The sequence below is a fragment of the Tiliqua scincoides genome, chromosome 5, assembly GCF_035046505.1.
Source record: "Tiliqua scincoides isolate rTilSci1 chromosome 5, rTilSci1.hap2, whole genome shotgun sequence".
Lineage (NCBI taxonomy): Eukaryota > Metazoa > Chordata > Lepidosauria > Squamata > Scincidae > Tiliqua > Tiliqua scincoides.
This window is the reverse complement of record NC_089825.1, coordinates 29,319,520-29,331,918: the sequence shown is the minus strand read 5'-3', so window position 1 is coordinate 29,331,918 and position 12,399 is coordinate 29,319,520. Positions and strand designations below refer to the sequence as shown.

General features: G+C 45.5%; 1 pseudogene; it reads right to left on the bottom strand.

Moving 5' to 3' along the window:
- Positions 1-6,647: 6,647 nt before the first annotated feature.
- Positions 6,648-6,766, bottom strand: LOC136655032 (5S ribosomal RNA; annotated as a pseudogene).
- Between the last annotated feature and the right edge of the window lie 5,633 nt (positions 6,767-12,399).

Below are 12,399 nucleotides of genomic sequence, written 5' to 3'. Positions count from 1 at the left end.
ATGGAGTTGCAAAACTGCCACAGCGAGTACCCCCTCCTCCAGGAGAACTATAAGCCGTTCAAGACAGTTCACCCCCCCTTGGTGGAGCACTTGGGGCAGGTGCCTCTCAGGCTCTGCCCTTGTTATGCCCCTGCCTGAACAGACCTCCTGATGATGTCGCTGCTCCCATTGTAGGATAAGTCTCAGAGCTCTAGTTCCTTTCAATGACACCCCTGGCTGCAACCCAGAACACAGCAGGTAAAAAGAGAACTGCAAGGGGCTCATCGCTCTCTTTAACTGAGGTTCATGATGCGTCTGATGTTAACAAATTTTGAAGGGAAGTTTTTGCTCCTTTACAAATGAAATAGCTGTTTGTTAGAGATTGGGCAGTGATCACATCTGTAAATAAGCCAAATTAAAGAGCACACATGTGCTGGCAGCTCCACTTTGGGGGCGGGGGGCTATCAGCACAGTCTCTCTGAAAGGCAGAAATAGGGACATTGATTTCCCAGTGTCAGGAACTAAAAACTGGGGTAAACAGTTGGATGAAGAGATGAGGTTCAACTGGATCTGTTTATTTATGCTATTCACACATACAAGGGGAACAAAATCTGGTTCAGAAGTTCCTTTTGGGGGGAAAAAAACACCAGACCTAAATTCAAGAGATCCAGCAGATTTTGAGGTCATGTTTAAGAAAAAACCCCAAGCTCCAGCTCTGTGCAGTCCCTTTCAGCTTGTGCGCAACCTCTGGCAAAAAACAAATGCAAAAGGTACAATAAATCTTTGCCTTTGCATCTCACATCTTTAATTTATCAGATATGCAAGGTCTTCTGTAGCAATACGCTGGGGGATGCGGTGGCGGTAATTACTCGTACATCCCCGTGCAAGAAAATACTTTACAGCAAAGTTACGAGGGGAGGCCTGCCGCGAACAAGCAAATAGTACTTTGCCGAGAAGCAATGAATTGGGTGGTCCCTCCTAAAGAGATAATTAGATTTCAAAAATTGCTGTGTGACTAAAGCGAAGTTTGTCATTAAAATCCAATTAGTGGGATTCTTTAAGTTGGTCACCCTCGGGATTATTAATTGACAGGTTCCCCGAGGCAAAATTGCTGAAGACAGAAAAGTTGATAACCAAAGTTATAGACAGAGCTCCATCAGCCTGATCCACTGCCAAGTTGACCCCAAGTATTTGGATGGAAGCCAGTTGGAGTCGCAAATCAATAGGCCTGCCAAGTTTTTGTTTGTTTCCCTCCCCCTGGCAGGACTCCTTTGTCTTTAATAGCTCTACTGGATAATAGGCCGAAATTCAGCAGGTGAAACTTTCTTGTTCCCCTTCACCTGCCTCTCTCCCACTGGAAGCCTGCCCTGTCCTGCCCTGCCCTACCTGGCAGCTCTGTATTTTCAATGGCGGCTGAGCTAGGTGCTACACTCCCTACCTGAATTGGCTAGCGACCCACCTAGTGGATCCTGATCCACAGTTTGAGAAGCACTGAGCTAGGTTATTTATATACCATTTTTTCTATTAAAATTTCCAAACCAGTTTATAATTCTTTAAAAAAAAGATTTTGTAAAACACAGTGTTTTCAACAGTGTCAGGACAGGCCCATCAGAGAAAAAAGATCAATAAATTCATCAGCTATCAATTTCCCATCAAAAGCTTTGAAGAATAAAGAAGGTTCTAAAGTGACATTGAAACAATAAGAGTGTTGGTGCCTGCTGGATCTACCTGGGGTGGAACTTCCCCAATGAGGGGGCTATCACTGAAAAAGCCTTCTCCCTTGTGCAGGGTGAGGTGGGCTACTTCATGTGGCCAATAGCGGACCAGTTATCAGGAAGGGCAGTGGAGCCCCCCCCCCCAACACCACTCCATGGATGGCCCGAAGAGGAAGGAAGGTGAAATGGCTCTGAGCCAATGGTGTACCTATAAGGGATGGCAGAATAAGTACTACAATGCACCGTGTAAGTAGACCCTCCCACTTGCCATTGGAGCCATTCTGGGTGGGGTTGGCAACATGCAGGCACTCACCGAACCAAACGGCACCTCCTGCGTGTTGCCACTGTCACCTGAAATGGCTCCAATGGTGTGTAGGAGGGGCTGCATATACATCTCAGTATTTACTGAGAGCCCCCCCATAGCTATGCCACTGCTCTGAGCTGATTTTCTTTACCTCCATGACCTCGGCAGCGTCTAGATCTCCTGAAGTCGAGTATTATTTTTCAAAGTAGCTTCAGAGTACGGATTTTGTTCTTTGCATATGTGTGTGAACGGCCTGCATAAATAAACAGATCCAGTTCAAGCCTCTTCTCATTTTCCTACTCTAGTTTTTAGTACCTGATTCTCCGGAATCAACATCCCTCTTTTTTGCCTTTTACAGAGATTTTGCTGATACCAAGAAAGAACCGCTGGAAACTGGGACGTCTCTGTAATTTGTATAGATAAAAAGCAGTGGTTCCCAAACTGTGTGCTGCAGCACCCCAGGGCACCACAGTGAACTCACAAGGCTGCCACAGAATGTTCCTGGTGGCCTCTTCTTTCCGGCTCTCCCAGGCGATGCCATCTTGGCTGGGCCAAGATCATGTGAGATCACATACAATTCGTGCGAGATCTCATGCAATTCTCACACAGTAACGTGCAAGTCTCATGAAATTTTATGAACTCTCACAACAAGAGTGCTGGCGGCCATCTCACCCTCCTATGGTGCAGCCCCACTGTGACAGGGCATTGTAAAAGAAGGCATCCACGAGCACAGTAAGTTTGGGAACTGCTGGATAAAAAGGGTAGGAGGCAACGCTTGGTACTCTGCAGCGGGCAGGGAATTATCAGGGGCCAGCACTGCTGGACGGACATGTGAAAACAGCACATCGTCCATTAATCTGCACATGGTTATATTTGTTGTTCACTCATGGGGAAGAAAGGCATCATATGGGTTTTTTGCCCCAGGCACCAAAATGACTTCAGCATCCTGATGATGAATATGAACTAAGAGAAACAGTACAGAAGAGATGGACTAAGGTTAAGGGACAATGAGGCAAATTGAGCGTAGGAGGAACTTGCGTTACAAGGAAGAGATGGTGGCAAAACTCCTCCCTGTGCAGATTCCTTGCCTTAAATCCATATTCTACCAGGAAGTGAAAGAGTGCAATTAAAAGACCCCCACAACATGGAACTCTTGTGCACCCACAGATCCTTCTCCTTCATAGGAAAAGGTGGGGAGCTTCTGCATATCAAAGAAAGTCTCTTCAAAACCAGGGGATGCATGACTGCCCACCAGGGTCCTCCCAGTCACCTCCAACCCAGGTTGACCTGGAGGGCGGGTTGCAGCTGGCTTCACACACTGCATTCTATCTTCCGTGGAGGCTCCCATCCTGCAGAGAATACAGAATGGAGCACATGAAGCCAGCAGTGCCATGCCCTCTGGGGAGAACCTGGAAGTTACTGCCTTGGGTGCAAGGCAGTCATCTCTGGGATCTCCTTAGAGGAGGAGCTACTAGCAGCTTTGCGTGCCCTGCTCCATCTCCTCTGGAGGCTCCCACCCTCCAGAGAAGAAACAGAGTATGCAAAGCAGTCACAACAACTACCCCCTCCTCTGGGGAGAACCCAGAAGCGACATCATGTGACTCACAATGTCACGTGACATCACAGCATTACTGCCCCAGGTGTGGGGCAGCGACATTGTGATGTTACTGACTTGGGCAGTTTGCTATGGCCCTGAATGGGACAATAACAAAGAAGGCCCTGCTTCATTCTGGAACCGTCCTTACTAACCAGGGCCTAGGAACATTGGAAGAACTGGTCTATCAGTGGCTACTAGTCATAATGACTATGCTCTACCTTCAGTTTCAGTAGCAGTATGCTTTAGAATACCAGCTGCAGGGGACCAATGGTGGGAGACAAGTATGCATTCTCTCCTGTTTGTGGGTTTCCCAGAGACAGCTGGTATGGTCGTCGTGGGAAACTGATTCAGCAGGGCATTGGGCCTGATTCAGCAGGGCTTTTCTTAGGTTTAGAAGCTCTGTGGGGTCAGACCAAAAGTCCATCTATTCTAGCTAACATCCTGCTCCCTACAGAGGCCAAGAAGGTGCCTCTTGGAAGCCCACAAAGAAGGTTCACAGCAACTGGCATTTAGAAGCATATTGCCTCTGAACCAGAGTCCATTGTAGCCACTGGTCCATTGGTGGGCCACTGTGAGATACAGGAAGCTGGACTAGATGGGCCTATGGCCTGATCCAGCAGGGCTGTTCTTATGTTCTTATGCAGCCCTCTCTTCCAAGGATTTGTCTGATCCTCTTTTAAAGTCACCTTCACAAGCTGCCATCACACCATCCTGTGGCAGAACCTTCTATAAATGAATAAGGAAGCCTAGGCTGAAATGTCTTCATCTTAAATCCTGAAGAATATGTGGGGGGTGATTAGGAAGTCCATTGGCATTGCAGCTTGGTTTTCTTTCTACATTTCCTTTCCACTCTTTTCAACACAAGAGTTTTGTGCTGGTGTTGTCTTTGTACTATTACATAAGAACATAAGAACATAAGAACAGCCCCACTGGATCAGGCCATAGGCCCATCTAGTCCAGCTTCCTGTATCTCACAGCGGCCCACCAAATGCCCCAGGGAGCACACCAGATAACAAGAGACCTCATCCTGGTGCTCTCCCCTACATCTGGCATTCTGACTTAACCCATTCCTAAAATCAGGAGGTTGCGCATACACATCATGGCTTGTACCCCATAATGGATTTTTCCTCCAGAAACTCGTCCAATCCCCTTTTAAAGGCGTCTAGGCTAGACGCCAGCACCACATCCTGTGGCAAGGAGTTCCACAGACCGACCACGCGCTGAGTAAAGAAATATTTTCTTTTGTCTGTCCTAACCCGCCCAACACTCAATTTTAGTGGATGTCCCCTGGTTCTGGTATTATGTGAGAGTGTAAAGAGCATCTCCCTATCCACTCTGTCCATCCCCTGCATAATTTTGTATGTCTCAATCATGTCCCCCCTCAAGCGTCTCTTTTCTAGGCTGAAGAGGCCCAAACGCCGCAGCCTTTCCTCATAAGGAAGGTGCCCCAGCCCCGTAATCATCTTAGTCGCTCTCTTTTGCACCTTTTCCATTTCCACTATGTCTTTTTTGAGATGCGGCGACCAGAACTGGACACAATACTCCAGGTGTGGCCTTACCATAGATTTTTGTACCATTTTTGTACCATTTTGTACCATTTTGTACCATTTATTTTTGTACCATTTTGTACCTAGCTGCGTTGTGCAACTTCTGTAAAAGGTGGGAGTTAAAAAAACTGACCCCCACCGAGTCTTCACAATTTTTTTCTGTGTAGAGATGAAAGTATTTTTCAGCATTTTTTGCAAAGTGTTAGGGTTATCCACTTTTATGTACCAGGAGGGCAAAAATCACTGATTTAGGGAAATTGGGGTGTAACTTTGGGTTTTAAAGGTCAGTTGGTCACTATGCTTTGCCAAGGTTAACTCTTGAATATCAGCTACTTAATAGAGTTGTGGCCCGTACTGTAGTAGCCTGTTAGAGACCAGGAATTCTATCAGTTGTTCAGGTGCAAATTCAGCATATCTGACTCCAGCCAGTGGCATACCTAGGAGGTGTGGACTGCACTGGGTGACACCATCATGGGGTGACACCAAAATGACTTGCATGGGAAGCTGGCCAGTCTGGAGGCACCCAGCAGGTAGCTGGTTCATAAATGAGCTGGCCAGTCCAGAGGTGGCTGGCCAAGGAGTGCTGTGGTGAACAGCTGGACTATAACACCAGCCCCATTCCCACAAGAGGACAGGGCAAGACCAGAAGGGACAGGACCATGGGGTTACACCATTGGCACACTGGGTGACACCAGACCTAGTGATACCACTGACTCCTGTCACATGGGGGCAGGACCAGATATAAGATACTAACTCTCCCCAGATATGTTACCTGTGCCCCCTGCCCTCCTCCTATCCCTGTGATAATTTGAAAGAAAGGCACTTTTCACATTCTCCAAATGGCTTTCTTTGGTATCTTCAATCTACATAATACAAGCCACCAGGATGTATACAGAGATATATAGTACTTCCCATGAGCTCATTCCCATTTGCATTTAGGATGGCAGCATTAACATGAAATACACTATTCTTGTTATTTAAGAAACTAATATGGGGACAAAGGCCCCTCACCTTGAAATGTGCTTGGCCTCTTCTGTCCCCACCCACTTTTTCTTGGGCTACCATCAGGGATGGCAATTCTTATGCTGTTCGTCTGAAATGACAGCAGAGGAACTAACAGGATCACTCTGTTGGCCAGGTCCAGCCCCACTCTTTTCATTGCAATCTCATCTCTTGAGGTCCTTTCCCTCCCATTTCTTTAGTAAGTCACAGAGCTGCCATCTGGACCCAAGCCCAAAGAGCACTTTTAAGCATGACTTGTGAAAATCACTAGTGCTGTCTTCAGTCCCAGTCCTTCAGTGTAACAAGACTGGATCAGGAAGAATGGTGGGTGTCATTCAGTTCTGTTTCCACTGATGTTATTAATGGGGTTGATTTCATGGATTGCGCTAAACTGTAACCACCGCGCCAAATGTGCGCAATCGCTTTTTGCCAGAAATATGCCCTCTTCCTCTTAGAAAGAAAGAGGTGGTTGGCAACCTTCAGTCTCGAAAGACTACGGTAGAAGCCTACAGCACCCAGTATTCCCAGGCGGTCTCCCATCCAAGTACTAACCAGGGCTGACCCTGCTTAGCTTCCAAGATCAGACGAGATCAGACATGTGCAGGGTTTTATGGCTGTTGTAATTCAGCAGGTGACCGACTGCCCGCCCCACTTCAATTCCCTATTTGGGTCAATGAATGCAGTTCATACAGGTCCACTGACCTGCTTGGAACTTTTGACAGCAACAGAGCATGTTAAATGAGAGCAGTTCCAGGTTTGTTTGTTTGGTTTTTTTTGGTGGGGGAGATTACAGCAGCATGTTTGTGCTCACTACTTGTTCTTAATTGAAAACTATTTTAATTAGGGGGGGGAAATCTCTGCTCAGAGTGAGCATCGTACTCTTCTATGCAGACTTTCAAATTACATTTTTAATTTTTATATTGTATGGTGTCCCTTTTCACGGTTGAGTGCTGCACATTAAAAATATCATTTTCCTGGATACTTTAATATAAATGCCAGTTGCATGCATTTATAGAGGCAATGAACCAAGCCTTTTGCTGATCATCAGCTGCTTTGCCCTAGCAGAAGCCCTAGAAGCACTTAGTGAAGACTCTACTTTGGGAGCAATCCACCAGCAATCTATTGCTGATACATCACCTATGGAGTTTGTGATAGGAGCCCCACCCAGGCTATCTCCATATGAACCCAGCTTGTACAGCAGCAGGGCTGAATGGCTGTCTCCCATTTACCAAAGGACCCTTTTCCAATTTATCCAAACAGAAGATCTAATCTCAACTTTAAATGCCAATATTTTATATTCAATATAGACAGTCATTTATTTGTATCTCACACCTCTATCCCAAAGTAGAGGCTTTGCATCACAACAACCCTGTGAGGTAGGTAGATCTGAGAGCCAGAGACCAGTGATGGGAACTTGAATCATGAAAATATGTGTTTTTGTGTGTGCCTGCAACTCTGTGTGTGTGTGCTTGCTTCTATGCCTGTGGTCTGTGGAACTCCTTGCAACAGGATGTGGTGATGGCAACTGGCCTAGATGCCTTTAAAAGGGGATTAGACAAATTTCTGGAGAAAAATCCATTACAGGTTACAAGACATGATGTGCATGTGCAACCTCCTGATTTTAGAAATGGGCTATGTCAGATGCAAGGGAGGGCACCAGGATGCAGGTCTCTTGTTATCTGGTGTGCTCCCTGGGGCATTTGGTGGGCCGCTGTGAGATACAGGAAGCTGGACTAGATGGGCCTATGGCCTGATCTAGCGGGGCTGTTCTTACGTTCTTATGTTCTTATTGCTTCCTTTTTGGGGGTCATGCCTGACTTGTGCCATAACTTTGTTTCTTGTAATCTGTGATTTCAGTCAAAAATGACTCTACAACAGCTCAGGATGTGGTGCGATGGCCACCTGTTATGACTCACAAGTTGACTCCAGTCAGGGGGCTTAGACTTGTGACTCTGGCACATCCCTGCTAGAGACTTGCCTAAAGTTTTTTGAGTGTCATAGCCCAACAGAGATTTGAACCTGTTTTTCCCCATGTTCAAGTCCAGCATCCAAGTGAAAAACACTAGACAGGCATCCAGCAAGAACATGAAGGAAAGCTGTTAATCTAATACAAGTTTGCTTAGGTAAGTAACAATCAAGTGTTACATTTAAAACAAAGACATGAAAGCATTCTGTACTGCATTAAGTCTCTTTCTTGACAGCACATTATTTAAAAAAAAATGAAGCAGTGAAGCCACATCTGAAGAAAGAGAAATGACCAATTTTCATGGTTTGCATCTTTTAATATAAAAGTCCTTTTTTATTTTAACTTTGACAATGATGGGATTTATAAGGCCCTACTTAATTGAAGGACATGATTATAATCCTCTAGTGCCATCTAGTGTCGCTACAGAATACTACAGCACAGACTTGCGTGGTACAGTACAATCTGTCTTCCTGGCATTCAAATGGTGTGGCCTGGGAAAAGCTTTTCAAATGCATGACTGGTGTAGGATGAGGGACAGTCATGTCATCAGTTCCATGTTATTTTAATATACTTGATTTCTGATGCACTATCTGTTTTAAACTGTTGTGACGGCACCACATTTTTGGAACTGGGTCGAATGGAAACAAGAAAAGAGTGAGGAATCAGCTTGATGGAAATTATGCAGGAAGAGGGACAATCCAAGGGACTGGTCCCTTGAAAAGTAAGCTAATAGATGAATGGACTTTAACTCTGAGCCCTCAGGGAGGGGTTATAGAGCTCAGTGGTGGAGTACATGCTTTGCCTGCATAAGGTCCAAGGTTCGAACCTGAGTACCGTGGGTACTTATCCGCAGGTTTGGTATCCATGGATGTAATCTACCACAGATACTCCCCATGCCTCTGAATGCCTCCAGGAAGTGACTGGGTCTGGAAGTGACTTCCTGTTTTTGTCCATGACTCCCAGTTGTGTCTGGGAAGCATTCCTGAAATTCTGGTTTGTCATCACCTACCCAGCAACCAACAGGGCAATTTCCATTTCCATGGGCAATGAACCTGTGCACCACAAAGTTCCATGTAACATGCCACCTGCGCTACACATGTGTTGATATCAATGCTTTTCTCGTATAAATCTACTTCTGATTATGGTCTGAATCTGTGAAAAGATTTTGAAAAGCAAGAACCTAGTTTTCCAAGTTAGTACACATTCAGTCCAGGCTTGAAATGCTATTAGCTTAAGCTATGCTGACATAAATTGCTGTTTGCAACTATTTCTTTATCTACTTGTTTTAAAATATGCATATTCTATTTTTTCCAGCATGATTTGGAGAGGTTTATAGCAACACACACACAAAAATCCATCCTAAAATCACAAAGAATAAATTAAAGCAGAATAAAATAACTGAAAAATATATTAGGCAGTCAGTTCCACTGCTATATGTCAGTAGCTCAGGCAGTAGCATAGCTAGATGGGGGTCACAGCGCTAGGTTTTGCGGGTGCATGAACGTGCCAGGCAAGTGGCTCCTCCCTTCGAAGACATTCCAGGCAGCTAGAGGAAAACAGGTGTATCCTGCATTTTGCTCTAGTCACCCAGAATGGCTCAGAAGGGGGGATCACTTGCATGGTGCACAGTGACCCCCCTCTAGCTATGCTACAGATTTGCTCAAACCTCCCACCACCAGCACACCTGACCTAAGGTGAGCTGTCACCTCCCCTTTCTTTCACTCACACTCCCCTTCCCTTCCCCCTGCCACTGCCTCCTCCTATGACTGATCTATTTTTAAAAAGCAGGAAGACTGAGGCAGAGGAGGTACTATGTGGGAAGACAGAATGGTGGCCTAGAGCACCTCCCACTCTGGGACACCACTCTATCTCCCTACGCACTCACCTTGCTTTTTAAAAATAGCTCAGTAGTAAGAAGAAGAGGCTATGGCAGGAAGCAAATGAAGACCAGCAGAAGTAAATGACAGAGGTGGCAGGTGTGCAGGGGGCATCCTCCCCTACTGTCCCTGTCAATCCATCACTCAAGACAGCTGCTTCCCATGGCCTCATTAATAAGACAGCCCTGCTCAGTTCTTAGCAGAATCTGGCACCTTCTGTCAAGGTTCTGCAAAGCTTGAATAGACGCCTCCTGCACTGATACAATGGCAATGTCATCACACCGTGCATGTACTCCTTGAATGAGCGTTGGCTTATGTCACTGTGTCACACCATCAGAGGATACTCTGTGCACATGCGTTTTAAGGTCTATTATGTTGAGGATGCCTCTAGAGTCATGGAATCTTTGGGTCTACCAGCAGAACTTGGACACCTAGAAACCAATCCTGGCCTGCAGAGCAGAAGTTCAATCCAGTTCTACTGAAACTTAACAAGGGCAGAACTGGATGTTCTGCCCATTTCTAGCTATAACTGCCTTTGCAACCACAAGGCATGACCTCAGCTGTGGAAGGCAACGCTCAATGTGAGTGAAGCTGAGCTTTCTAAATGACTGCGCTCGGTTGATATGTGTGTGCTCCCTAAATATAACCCCACTGGAACGGGAAAGCGCTCTCCCCCTCTTCATATTGCAGGTGCTTTGGCAATTAGAACTGTGTTACAGAATCAATCCATGGTGCAGGGAAGAGATAGAGGAGGGAATAAAAGAAGCCGAACTGCTGTTGCTGGAATGGCTGACGCTGCTCTTTGCCCAGATTTCCTTCCTGCTTCGCTCTGGATGCTTCTGAAGTCTGAGTGGCAAGGGGCTGCAGCTCTGGCAAGTCAGGAGAGGTGCCAATTTTTGCAAAAAAAAAAAAATTGAAATTGAAGTGCTGTTACTCAACAGGGCTGCGAGATCGCTAAATCTTCAAGCTTGTTTTATAGCGGAGGAGCAGTCGAGCGGAAAATTGCTAATGCAAAGCATGGATGAGACGATCCACTGTGGAGGGATACAGGAGCAAGATAGGCAAGCAGAGGAGTTTTAAGGAGGCACCCCTCTCCAAAGCGTCTTTGGCCCACTGGGGAAAAAAAAAAGCTGCCATGTGTACAGGCTGAGTGGAGCACTAAGAAGGCACTTTATAAAATACGGCTTCATGATAACATTCTTGGCATTTGGAATTCAGTCCTATAGATTGACGTATTGGCACAATTACCCCCAAGTAACTGTCCTCGGCAACAGATACATTTGATATGTTGTACTGATTCTTCGGACCAAAGTATGCACGACATAGGAGACCCATAACTGGTACTCCTGGGTTCTCTCCATTGGGGAATAATTTAGATCCAACTATTTAATTGTACAGGGGGAAGGGGTTCTAGCCTTCTCCCATGTTACTTCTTCTGTGTCACCGGCCAGATCCCAATCGCGGACATGACAAAACATACAGCTGCAATACAAGTGCTGGTTTGTTTTCTACTCCATGACCAACTTGGGAGGGCATAACTGGCATCAAGAAATTGAAAAATGGGGAATGGCTTGGGTTGAATCTCTCCTATCCCCAAACCACTTCCCCATACCAAATGGGGGGAGCCATAGCTGGCTTTAGTAAAAGAAAGAAAACATCAGAAATTCCAAAGACATCTCGTTTGTCTCTTGGTCTGAATATCTGCCTTTGACATATGAGTTAAAGTATAGAGCAATGGCAAGTTCTCAGTATTTATCTTATGAAAAACAAAGTTGTGAAGATTAAATAGTGAATGGTTCACACACACAACCAAAATAATCTAAATGGTGTTCATTTCAGAAAAGGGGAAGCCAGGGTTGCTGGGAGTTTGTTTGCTTTGTATGTTTTATGTACTGAAATCTTAATTCTCATTGTAGGGGGAAATCATCCGTGATTAAACTGACCATGAAATACGGTCAGTTTCAGTTGCATTGAGTTTTATTATTATAGGAAGCAGGTTTCTACACAGAGCCCTCACAGGTCTTCTGAATGCTGGGCATTAAAAAAAACTGAGATCAGATTGTTTTCATATGAGGAAAAGAGGTCACATGTTCAATTCAACTGAAGTTGCTAAAAAAATTTTTAAAAGGGCCCCAAAGAAAATGTATGATGTTCATCCATTAGCTAGTATTATACATATTTATTTCCTACCTGTTGGTCTTGAGGAATATCCAGGACATAGTGCTGGTGCCAGGATGCTAGAGACCCTGGAGATAATGCCCTGCACTGTCGTTGTCGTCGTCCCCCCATGGCATATTGGGAATTGCCATTAGCTCCTGTGCTGAAGCTTATGGGGTTAGCATAGCCAAATGAGTCTTCTGATGGGCATTGGCATTCAATCAGGGCCCTACCTAGCTGACCACTAATGCCACC